The sequence below is a fragment of the Rana temporaria genome, chromosome 3 (genome assembly GCF_905171775.1).
Source record: "Rana temporaria chromosome 3, aRanTem1.1, whole genome shotgun sequence".
NCBI lineage: Eukaryota > Metazoa > Chordata > Amphibia > Anura > Ranidae > Rana > Rana temporaria.
This window is the reverse complement of record NC_053491.1, coordinates 251,403,713-251,417,185: the sequence shown is the minus strand read 5'-3', so window position 1 is coordinate 251,417,185 and position 13,473 is coordinate 251,403,713. Positions and strand designations below refer to the sequence as shown.

General features: G+C 45.4%; 1 protein-coding gene across 1 annotated transcript in view; it reads right to left on the bottom strand.

Annotated features, from left to right (window-relative positions):
• SFXN1 (sideroflexin 1) overlaps nucleotides 1-4,225 on the bottom strand; it is a 73,742-nt gene extending 69,517 nt beyond the window's left edge. The window contains exon 1 of the mRNA XM_040344558.1: nucleotides 4,051-4,225. The gene's annotated coding sequence lies outside the window, so the exon portion shown is untranslated. The remainder of the gene's footprint in view (nucleotides 1-4,050) is intronic.
• Between the last annotated feature and the right edge of the window lie 9,248 nt (nucleotides 4,226-13,473).

Below are 13,473 nucleotides of genomic sequence, written 5' to 3'. Positions count from 1 at the left end.
GCCTAAAATCGACAGTAAATTAACCTGTGTACACATGGTCACATAAGATAACATTGAATGAGTGTCCAACTGCCTCTGAACACATGGGGCCTTAAAGTGTTTGTTAACCCAAACAAAAATAAATTGATCCTGCTCCTTTAACCGTTTACCGACCGCCAATGTACGTCGGCAGAATGGCACGGCTGCGCATATTGGCGAACAGGTACATCCTCTTCCATAACCGCTTCCATACCGGGCACTTACGCACCTTCCTGCCCAAGCCAATTTTCAGCTTTCAGCACTGTCGCACTTTGAATGACAATTGCGCGGTCGTGCTACACTGTACCCAAACAATTTTTTTATCATTTTGTTCCAACAAATAGAGCTTTCTTTTGGTGGTATTTGATCATCTTTGCGGTTTTTATTTTTTGCGCTATAAACAAAAGAATAGCGACAATTTAAAAAAACACAATATTTTTTACTTTTAATTTAATAAATATCACAATTTTTTTTTAAAAAAAACATTTTTTTTCCTCAGTTTAGGCCGATACGTATTCTTCTACATATTTTTGGTAAAAAAAAAAAAAAAATAAAAAAAAAAAAAAAAAAAAAAAAAAAAAAATCGCAATAATCATATATTGATTGGTTTGCGCAAAAGTTATAGCGTCTACAAAATAGGTGATAGATTTATGGCATTTTTATTTTATTAATTTTTTTACTAGTATTGGCGGCGATTTGCGATTTTTTTACTGTCACCGTGACATTGCGGCGAACACATCGGACACTTTTGACACGTTTTTGTGACCATTCACATTTATACAGCGATTAATGCTATAAATATGCATTGATTACTGTGTAAATGTGACTGGCAGGGAAGGGGTTAACCACTAGGGGGCAAGGAAGGGGTTAATATGTGTCCTAAGATGTGTTATAACTGTAGGGGGAGGGGACTCTCAAGGGGAGGAGACCGATGTGTGTTCCTCTGTACTGGGAACACACATTGGTCTCCTCACCGCTGACAGGAGGTGGATCTGTGTGTTTACACACACAGATCCACACTCCTACCGTGATTACCGACAATCGCGGGCACCCGGCGGCAATCGCGGCCGCCCGCGCCGGGTCACGAGCGTCGCCGCGGGCGCGCGCCCTAGATTGCCAGGAACGCAGGACGTCATATGACGTCCACCCTGATCGAGAAGGGGCCCCTGCCGCCGTCATTTCACAATGAGGAGGTAGGGAAGTGGTTAGTATGCACAGCCGTGGGTCGCGCATGCACGGCGCTCGCGACCCGGTCGGGTACTACATGCCTGCGCTCGCAGGACCTGATCGCTGCTGGTGTCCCACGAACGGATCACAGAGCTGAAGAACGGGGAGAGGTAAGTGTAAACAAACCTCTCGCCGTGCTTTCTAGTCAGACTCTCACTGATCGTCTGTTCCCCGTCATAGGGAACGACGATCAGTGACGTCACAGGTCAAGCCACGCCCCCCACAGTAAGAATCACTCCCATAGGGCACACTTAACCCCTTCACTGCCAGTGTCATTTTCACAGTAATCAGTGCATTTTTATAGAGAAAAATTAAATCACAAAAAGTTGCATGTCAACATTTTTGGTGAGACATGCAGCGTCTGAAAGACGCTGCATGTTTTCTCTGTGCTCTAGTAAATGTAATGCAATTCACATTCCGAACAAGGAAACCGTCAACGGGGACCCAAATGTGACAACATACATGTCGCTTCTGGGTCAGGAACATGAAGGGGGGGGGGGGGGGAGAGTGGATGTGTGTCCACTCCCCCCCACCTGGAGTCAATTGCTATGCCGATCCGGTTCTCGCAGATGGCCAAGCGGAGCCTGGAATACAAAAGGGGTGTATGGAAGCATTCGGTCAGCAGTGTAGCCGCCCGAATGCGTACATCCAACAAGTAAACCCTACTGCTTGCCTGCAGCAGGACTAAACACTGAAAAATACCTGTCAGGTAACCAAACTACATGTCCTGGGTGTCAGGTGATAGAAATCCCTGTACTGATTTTTTTTTTTGCAATACAGGTTCTTTGTGGTACCATTCAACATGAAAGGCAACATGCACATGTGAGATGCATTATTGCAACACTTTGGTGCCACTGGGTCCTAAGTATACGCATTTAGATTTTGATAGGCAGCTTCATTCATTTCACAGAAGCAGCAGTGAAGGCTTTGTACATTTTTTTTTATCAGCAAACATACACAAACTGCTCTGTAGATAAACCCTGACACATTCTACACTACAGCAAGAATGGGAGATAACAGAATTCTAATGCAAATCTACTACAGGGAATATTCGTGTCCAAGACAAGTGTAGAAATCTGTAAATACATTCAATGGAATTTATCTAAACTAGAGCAGAAAGAATGTAAGGCAGCTGTGCATGCCAACCAATTAGCTTCCAACTTTATTTTTCAAAGTTTTAGGGCCCTTTCACACTGGCGGCCCAAAAATGCAGAGTGACTTGTGCCCACCATTGTAGACTGAACCTGTGCCCACCATTGCAGCCTCACCTGTGCAGAGGAAGAGAGGAGGCAGCCAGATCATCACAGGGGAAGAGAGAGGGGAGGAAGAGGATTGTCTGCTGCCTCGAACAGCTTATATTAGAATTGCTTATGTTTGCACACAGCCCCGCCTCCTGACCTGTGGCAGACAGAACACATCCCAGCATTGGACCGGTGTTCTGTCTATCACAGGCGCCCCGTCAGGAGGCGGGGCTGTGTGTGACCGCAAACAGACAATTCAAATGTAGTACACATATTCGCCAGCACACCAAGGATCATTGAAAAAACGTCCAAAAATTTAATGCATAATAGCGATCCAAAAAGCAACGTTTCGAGGTCACGCAGGACCTCTTTGTCAGGCAAAAGATCTTTTGCCTGACAAAGAGGTCCTGCGTGACCTTGAAACGTTGCTTTTTGGATCGCTATTATGCATTAAATTTTTGGACGTTTTTTCAATGATCCTTGGTGTGCTGGCGAATATGTGTACATGATTTGCTTTCCGGTTCCCAGCTGGTGATCGTTTCAGCACCCTTTTACTTATTGGCCATTTTCCTGGAAGGTGTGCAGTTGGAATATTTTGTGACAATTCAAATGTAAGCTGTTACAGCAGCCAATCCCTGCTCTGTGATCCGGCCGGCTCACCTCTTCCCCTGGGGCAACTGCTGGGAGAATGGCTCCCATTCAATACTGCCTGCTGACGGTGCTCGCCCCCTGCTCATAGGCAGCCCACGCTCACTTTCCAAAATGTGAGTAGGAGAGTGGAAAATTTGAGGGCTGACAATAATACAAATTGAATGGCAATGAATGAAAGCCATTGTGTACTACTGGCATGCAATTGGTCACAGCGATCACATGGTACTGGGATCAGCCTGGTACAACAATCTGTCTTCTGCTGTACACAGCAGGTGACAGACTGTGATGTTGTGCACCCACAAGGCACGCTCCTGCAGGACATCATATGATGCCCACCCAAGATTAGAAAAACTCCTGCCTTGTCGTCATTTTACAATAAGCTGGGTGGGAAGAGGTTAAAGTAATTCTTTCACCGTTATTCCTCCATTGCGTGTCTATGGCCTAACCTCCTAGTGAACAGCTGCTTTTTCTAATGCTACCATTATTCTGCACACACCATTGCAGAAGCCCATTCAGAATGGCTGATCACTACCACTCACTGGGAGGCTTTGTAGCAGGAATCCAGACTGTGACATTTTTAGCAAGTCATATATCACCACTACAAGCAAACTGCTGCATCCTGAGCATTCATTGCACGGTGACAGGTTCTCTTTGGAAGCCTTGCACCGCTGGCTGTAGCCCACCTACTGTCATTCATACAATTGGCAGTCTATTATTATATGTAGGTAAGACTACAATACAAACCCCCATCCTAAACAGCAGCGGCATCTCCCCCACCTGAGCCCACTCCATACATGACACCATTCAGAACATGTGCAGCACACTGACAGAGAACAGCACTGTCTCGCTGTGTGTGTCATGGAGTGAGAATAAGGTGACAGGGCGGGAAATAACAATGAATGGGAAAACTCACGGTGGTGCGGTGTGTAGCAGCAGACAGTATATACAACCGGTATGTACGGCGCTCCGTGCCAGCTCTTTGCTGCGGTGGCTCCGAATCACGTGGTACGCTTACGTCACCCAAGTACAGGGGCTGGGCTTGGACAAAACGTCTGCAAGATGAGCCCACCGACGTCAGCGGCTGGAGGGGGAGCATAGTGGAGGTTGAAAGGCGGGAACGTGTTTTTATGTGTCTTGTCCGTGAAGGGACTGAGCTCGGTAGTCGGTACAGGAATAATGAGCATCACAAGCAAGTATTCTCACTAGCTTACACTCACCGTGTCTTCACATTGGTGACAGGCTGAGTAAAAGAACGTTTGTTGTATGGAGGTTAGTTATGTGCAGGTTTACTGCTCTGACTAGAATTCATGAGCTCCAAACGGTGAGGTAGCTTAGGTACCCTTTCCAGTGAAAAGAATAGAAGGCTTTTGAGGCTCTCGCTAGGTCTATTAATGTGAAGCAATATTGCCACGTGTATGGTGAGGGAAAAAGTATTCGAACCCCTGCTGATATTGTATGTTTGCCCACTGACAAATAAATGATCAGTCTATAATTTTAATGGTGGGTTTATTTTAACAGTGAGAGACAGAATAACAGCAAAAATATCCTGAAAAACACATTTTGATCCCCTATCAATCAGCAAGATTTCTGGTTCCAGGTGTCTTCTATACAGGTAACGAGCTGAGATGAGAGCACTTTCTTAGGTCCCTTTCACATGTGCGGACTGTATGTCCGCTTTTTCATCCATCCGTTTGCGGATGAAAAAGGGACATACATTGGTCCCTATGTGATTGCGGGTGTCAGCGGATAAACATCCGCTGACACCCGTAATCACCCGCCTCCGCAAAGATCCGATTATGCAGACGGAAGAAAACCTTTTTTTTTCTTCCGTCATCGGATTAACACAGACACACGGTCCGTGTTCATCCGATCCCCTATTGGGGAGAGCGGAGAAAAGACAGGGCGGTCCCTGCACAGTGTGCGGGGACCGCCCTGTCAGCCGTCGGCTCAGCGGGGATATACGGAGTGATCCCCGCTGAGCTTACGGACACATGGAGGTGGATCATTACTGATCCGCCCCGTGTGAAAGGGCCCTTAAACGGATTGCTCCTAATCTCAGCTTGTTGCCTGTATAAAAGACACCTGTCCACAGAAGCAATCAATCAGATTCCAATCTCTCCACCATGGCCAAGACCAAAGAGCTGTCCAAGGATGTCAGGGACATTATTATAGACCTACACAAGGCTGGAATGGGATACAAGACCATCGTCAAGCAGCTTGGTGAGAGGGTGACAACAGTTAATGCGATTTATTTGCAAATGAAAGAAACACAAAATAACTGTCAATCCCCCTCGGTCAGGAGCTCCATGTAAGATCTCACCTCGTGGAGGTTCAGTGATCATAAGAAGTCGGCTCAGAACTACAAGGGAGAATTTTGTCACACTATGTCGTGAAGGACTGCATCCTGCAGAGCCTGCAAGGCCCCCGTGCTCTTGAAAGCACATGTACAGGCCCATTTGACGTTAGCTAATGAACATCTGAATGATTCAGAGGAGAACTGGGTGAATGTGTTGTGGTCAGATGAGACCAAAATTGAACTCTGGCATCAATTCAACTCACCGTGTTTGGAGGAAGAGGGAATGCTGCCTATGACCCCAAGAATACCATCCTCACTGTCAAACATGGAGGTGGAAGGAAACATGCTTTGGAGGTTTTTCTGCTATGGAGACAGGACAACTTCACTGCATCAAAGGCACAATGAATGGGGTCATGTACCGTCAAATCTTGGGTGAGAACCACCTTCCCTCAGCCAGGGCATTGAACATGGATGGGTATTCCAGCATGACAATGACCCAAAACACACGGCCACAATCGCAAAGGAGTGTCTCAAGAAGAAGCACATTAAGGTCCTGGAGGGAGCTGAAGGTTCGAGTTATGTTGGCTTTGAAACCTTAATGACTTGGAGAGGATCTATAAAGAGGAGTGGGACAAAATCTCTCTTGAGATGTGTGCAAACTTGGTGGCCAACTACAAGAAACATCTGACCTCTGTGATTGCCAACAAGGGTTTTGCCACTATGTACTAAGTAATGTTTTGCAATAGGGGTCAAATCCTTATTTCACTCATTAAATGTATATCAATTTATAACTTTTTTGAAATGTGTTTTTCTGGATGTTTTTGTTATTCTGTCTCTAAGTGCTGGTTCACACAGGGGCAACTTATCAGGCTACTTAGCCGCCTGACAAGTCATGCTCCGTTCTGTACTATGGAACCGTTCTAATTGGAGCGACTCAGCTCCGTCTTAGAAAAAGCTTTCTGGGCGACTTGCATTGACTTCAATACAGAAGTCATTTTGCAAGTCGCCTCTGAATGCGTGTGCAGATCGCCTTGCAGAGTCGTGGCACTCACTGTTAAAATAAACCTCATATGTGTGACCTGAAAAGGTCACTCAGCAGTTTCCCACATCATGGGACATATACCTCCAATGATCAGATGGTGATGTAGTGAATTTTCACTTCACAGAGCATATGTATAAAGGAGAATAAAAAAGATCTAGTGCTCTCAGTATCATGGGACATATACCTCCAATGATCAGATGGTGATGTAGTGAATTTTCACTTCACAGAGCATATGTATAAAGGAGAATAAAAAAGATCTAGTGCTCTCAGTATCAAAAAAAAAAAAAAAAAAAAAACCCGCGCATGCTCAGAAGCAAGTTATGAGACGGGAGCGCTCGTTCTGGTAAAACTACCATTCATAATGGAGTAAGCACATTCATCACGCTGTAACAGACAAAAAAGCGCGAATCGTCTTTTACTAACACGGAATCCGCTAAAGCAGCCCAAAGGCGAATGGAACTTCCCCTTTATAGTGCCATGGTACGTGTTGTACGTCACCGCACTTTGCTAGATCATTTTTAAAAACCGATTGTGTGTAGGCAACATCGTTTTAATGATGAAGTTGGGAATACTTTGTTTTTTCGACATGCTGAAAAACGTTTTTTTTTTCATGCTGAAACATGATCGTGTGTACGCGGCATAAGAGATTTCCTCTGCAGCTCTCAGCATCTAGTGGTGGCCACTGGCCTTGTTCACTATAATGACAGCTTGACAGGAACTTCTTGATTCCTGCTGCTACTATCTCCACTTGTCCTAATCACTGGTGTATATGTAGCCTAAGGCTGCATTCACACCTGAGCGTAGCGTTTTTTAGGCATGTTATGGCGCATTTCCATGTGGCCTTTTTGCAGGCGTTTTTGGCGTTTTTTTTTAATTAGCTAATAGGAAAAATGATCATCTGTTTTATCATTTGTTGCTTAGTTTTTCATTTTTTTTCATCTGCTTTCTGGGTGAATATTCTTCTTCTTCGTTGTTCTTCCTGTTCCTGGCTGTGTTGTGCGGCGTAAATTGCTATACAAAGATGAGTGACGAGGAGATGGCATGTTTTGTGGCAGCAGACACTGCCGAGCGAGAAGAGAGGCCAATTTTGGGTCTTGTACAGTGACCTACGTGATCATGAGGAAATTTTTTGGGACTACACTAGGATGTCTGTAAAAAGGTTATTCAAACTTCTTTTGAATCCTGATGTTTGCCATTTGTTCTTTATGTCCACAAAACCCCTAATTTTTTTATTTTCGCTCAGTTTTGGTGAGTTACTTGGTTTACTCAGTAGTCGGTTGCAACAAATGGACACAGTGGGTATATTTCTGTAACAATATACCCACTGTGGAACAACTAATCATCACACTGAGGTATTTTATTTTTATTTTTTTTGTAAATATTTTTTTTAAGACTGATACATCAAGAAACCAATATTTAAATTTTTTTTATGCATAAAATAAACATCAAACACACGTTTTTAAAGTAATACAAAACTATTTTTTTTTAAATATAAAATATTCTGGAAACTTTAAATATTTTTTTCTCTTCACATATACATATAGAAAGTAACAAAGTATAAATGTATGTTTTTAAAATAATAACAAATAAGACAAAACAACAAGCTCTACACTGCCAAAACTAGTTGTACTCCATGATGAAAAACTAACAGCATGGATACAGGTTTCTGACTTCCAGTCCTGGTCACACACAGGCAATCGTACACGCAACAACAAGGAGTCATTATTCATCAGAACAAAAAAAATAGAGCTAACATACAAAACAAACTTTAGAGGCAATGGTAAGTTTGCGAAGAGTTGACTGGCTCATTAGGTGACATAACCACATTCATGGCATGGCCATAATGTGACCAGGTGGAGGTAGAGCAATTTTGAGGAACATTCTGCCAATTAGAAGGTGGTGGTGTTGGCAGAGGAAGGTGGGTGGCCGAATGTGGTGTTGGCAACTGAGGAAGGGTTAAAGAATGTGGTGTTGGCAGAGGGGGCGGAGGGAGACTTGCATAGGGACCATAAGGTGGTGGAGGTTCTAAGGACCTATATGTGGTGGTTGGCGGAATAAAAGTGGCAATTTATTGGATGGTACCTGCCAAAATGTCTGCTTGGAGTACTAATTGTACCTTCTCCATCAGACCTTGCAACTTGCACATGAGTCCTGTTGGTGTTCATCCTTTCCAACATACTGGCCATAATGTCTCGCATACGGTTAACATCCGGGTCAGGAGCCCTCCTTGTTGCATGTATGTTTCCTCTTGCAGGTACACAAGGACAAATGGGTGGTGTGGACGCCTCGTCTACCACAAGTTTTGAATAGGTAGAGCGTGCTGGAGTTGACATTTGGCCCTCCATAGGCTCTTGGTCTGCTTGCAGCCTAATCCAAATCTTCATTTTGAGTAGGATCTTCTCAGAAGCTTTCTGTTCTGAATGTGACATTGCGGCAGACATATCGGACACTTTTGACACTATTTTGGGACCATTGGCAATTGTACTGCGATCAGTGCTATAAATATGCACTGATTACTATGTAAATGTCACTGGCAGGGAAGGGGTTAACACTAAGGGAGATCAAGGGGTTAAATGTGTTACCTAAGGAGTGATTCTAACTGTGGGGGAGGGGACTGACTGGGGTCGGTGACCGATCAGTGTTACTATATACAAGGAACACACAATCTGTCTCCTCTCCCCTGACAGGGCATAGATCTGTGTGTTTACACACACAGATCCACGTTCCTGTTCTGTGACCAGCAATCGCGGGTGCCCGCCGAAGCAGAGGACGTTATATGACGGCCACCTGGGATGGCAGAGCCACCTTGCGGCTGTCACATTACAATACGCGGTATTGGAAGTGGTTAATGACATGCATACAGATGATAGCTTACCGCCCCAAAGTCACAAATGGCAGAAGGAACTACAAGTTTTTGGCATGGACATAATCTGCAGGAGCACACGCCGCAGCTCCACTCCTAATATACATAACCGGACAATCATTAGCACGTCTACACTATGCCTTTCGGGTTGGAAAATGTATTGCCGGTTACATAGTCTGTGACACCTGCTCTGCCATTTGGGATATGTTGAAGGAAATTGTGTTTCAAAAGCCTACAACAGAAGAATGGTCAAAGATCGCTAAAGTTTTCTGGCAACACTGCAACTCCCCCCATTGCATTGGAGCTATTGATGGGAAGAATATTAGGATCATAAAGCCCATGGGCAGCGCATGCCATTATTTTAACTACAATAAGTATTTATCTTTTGTTTTTTAATGAGTGACTGATGCTAATTATTGCTCTTGTTATATTGATATTGGGTCGTATGGCAGCAGCACTGACTCTAGTGTTTTGGGGAATTCTTGTTTTGGACACATGCTGCGTACCAATAGTCTGGACCTTCCGGAAAACAGTCCACTTCCGGGCACAAATGGACCTCTCCTACTCAGTGTTTTTGTGGGGGATGATACCTTTACTCTGGGTTAGCATCTCCTATGGCCCTATTCGGGGCACAATCTAAGTGTACAGGAGATTGTTCAATTATAGGTTAACAAGAGCATGTAGAGTTGTCGACTTTGCATTTGGCATTTTGTCAAACAAATGAAAGGTCCTGCACGCTCCCATAATCTTGAACATTCAAAATGTGGTCTGTGCTGTCAAAGCTGCATGTGCCTTGCATAACTGTGTAAGGCAGCGGGGATGGATTTGAGTTTGAAGAATTATTACTTCATAATATGGTAAGAGCTCATTGGACTGGTGTGTGTGTGGAAGCAGACAAGGTGCACATGTCGGGGATCAATATGCATCCTACTTTATGTCTCCAGAAAGACAAGTCCCATGGAAGCTTGAGGCAATTGAATAATTTTACATTTATATTAAAGTGTGAATTTTTACCCTGTATCTGTTTGTTTTTAATATAACTATATTCTAAGCTGTACTGAATAATAAAAAAAATGCTTTATTGATAAGTAGTCTTTTTTTTTTTTTTTTTTTTTTTTTTTTTTTTTATATATATGTTTATCTGTGTGCACATCATCCATACAATATCCACTAGGGGTCAGAGAGTACCCTCATGTGTTTGTGACATGCTGACACATATCTACTTGTGTATCCCCATGTAGCCCTGTTATACCTCCTGCTGGAAGTACCTGCTTAAGACTGGGAAGTTGAGGAAGCCTCTCTTGCACCTTCTGCTCAACACTCCTGATGGCGGAGACAGGGTGTGAGGGAAAGAAGTGGCACAGGTGCCAGAGTAGCTGGCAACATTAAAGTAATTGTAAGGTTTTATGTTTGTTATTTAAAAAAGTTTAGGTTGGTTTTGCACAGAGCGTCCCGGATCCTCCTCTTCTTGGCCCCTCTTCGCTGATCCTGGTCCCTCCCTCCTATTGAGTGCCTCCACAGCCAGCAGCTTGCTATGGGACACCATAATGAGCAATGCCTAGGAATATGAGCATGTAAACGTGAGCTGTTTTTCTGGTGCTGTGCAAATTACTGTGTTCAAAAATAAGAGATTCCTAGCACCCGTAAACAATACAAGTTTATACTAATATTCCTATGCATTGTTTAGGTGCTTATACTTGTATACTTATGAACAAGGAGGCAATAGATGTGCCATTCCAGTTCATGGCCACATTCCTGCACACATGCAAGTTAAGGTATACCAGATTCCTGTGTGCATGTGTACACATATGGCCATAGTGAACTGCAATTGCAGAATCTATTGTCTGTATGCTCATATGTAGAGTTGAGCGGACACCTGGATGTTCGGGTTCGGGACCCGAACTTGACCCCGAACCCCATTAAAGTCAATGGGGACCAAAATGTCTCTAAAAAAGTAATGGAAAGGGATAGAGGGCTGCAAATGGCAGCAAAATGTTGGTAAGAGCATGGCAAGTACTCTGCAAACAAATGTGGATAGGGAATAAACTTAAAATAACATAAAATACATAAAAATAAAAAAATAATAATTTTGACCTAGGAGGACGAGGTCCATATGGAGGTTGAGGTGGCAGTGGAGGTGGCGGTGTAGGTGGAAGCGGCGGTGGAGGAAGACGAGGTAGCCAACACAGGTTTTTGTTTTTAATGTATTTATTTTTTAAATTAGGGTACACCCCAAAAGAGTGAGCAACATCAAAAGTACAAGAATGGCTGGGTAAGGCCGGTATACGCGTCTGTTCTGCACAAGGTACGGACAAGTCCTGTGGGATCCATGCCTGGTTCATTTTATTGAACGTGAGCTTGTCCACATTGGCTCTAGACAGGCGGCTGCACTTGTCTGTGATAACGCCCCCTGCTGTGCTAAATACACGTTCAGATATTACACTGGCTGCAGGGCAGGCCAGCACCTCCAAGGCGTAAAGGGCAAGCTCAGGCCATGTGCCCAATTTGGAGACCCAGAAGTTTAAGGGGGCAGACCCATCATTCAGTACGTGTAGGCGTGTGCACACATACTGCTCCACCATGTTGGTGAAATGCTGCCTCCTGCTAAGACGTTCCATATCAGCTGGTGGTGCTGGTTGTTGTGGCGTGCTGACAAAGCTTTTACACATTTCGGCCATGCTAACCCTGCCTTCTGAGGTGCTGGCGGTGGCCATGAGCTGGTCTGGGTGCCACCCTGCTGAGAACATGGTTCCTCATCCTCCACTTTGTCATCCTCCAGAACTGTGCCCTTGCTGGACAATTGTGTACCTGGCGTTTGTTGGTGCAGGAATCCACCCTCGGAGCCACTTGTGAATGACTGCCCTGAAAGCCTTGGAAATGATCCCGATTCCTCCTCCTCCTCCTGTGCCACATCCTCTTCCATCACCGCCCAAAGCGTTTTTTCAAGGAGGCATAGAACTGGGATAGTAACGCTGAGAACAGGGTCATCGGCACTGGCCATGTTGGAGTACTCGAAAAAGCGCAAAAAGGCGCACAGGTCTCGCATGGAGGCCCAGTTATTGGTGGTGAAGTGGTTCTGTTCCGCAGAGCGACTCACGCGTGCATGCTGCAGCTGAAGCTCCACTATCGCCTGCTGCTGCTCGCACAGTCTGGCCAGCATGTGCAAGGTGGAGTTCCACCTTGTGGGCACGTCACATATGAGGCGTTGAGCGGAAAGGCCGAAGTTATGCTGCAGCGCTGACAGGCGAGCAGCAGCAGGGTGAGAACGCCCACACTTTCTGCAGCAGCTGTGGCATATCGGGGTAATTTTTAAGGAACCTCTGCACCACCAAATTCAGCACATGCGCCAGGCAAGGGATGTGTGTCAAACCGGCTAGGCCCAGAGCTGCTACGAGATTTCACCCATTATCGCACACCACCAGGCCTGGCTTGAGGCTCACTGCCGCCAACCAATCATCGGTCTGTTGTTCCATGTCCCTCCACAACTCCTGCGCGGTGTGGGGTTTTTCCCCCAAACAGGAAAGTTTTAAAACTGCCTGCTGTCGTTTACCCATGGCTGTGCTGAAGTTGGTGGTAAATGTGTTACGCTGACCAGATGAGGAGGTGGTAGAGGATGAGGAAGCGGAGTAGGAGGAGTTAGCAACAGGAGGCAAACTGAAGCGCCCTGCAATCCTCGGTGGTGGAAGGACATGCGCCAAACTGCTATCTGCCTCAGGGCCAGCCGCCACTGCATTTACCCAGTGTGCTGTTAGGGAGATATAACGTCCCTGACTCTGCTTACTGGTCCACGTATCCGTAGTTAGGTGGACCTTGCCACAGATGGCGTTGCGCAGTGCACACCTGATTTTGTCCCCCACTTGGTTGTGCAGGGAAGGGATGGCTCGCCTGGAAAAGTAGTGGCGGCTGGGCACGACGTACTGTGGGACAGCCAATGCCATCAGGCTTTTAAAACTCTGCGTCTACACCAGACGAAATTACAGCATTTCAAAGGCCAGTAATTTTGAAATGCTGGCATTCGGGGCCAGGGATCGTGGGTGGGTAGGGGGGTACTTCCTCTTCCGCTCCAGTGTTTGGGAGATAGAGAGCTGAACGCTTCCATGGGACCCAGGTGGTAGTGTTGCTGGCAGATCCTCTG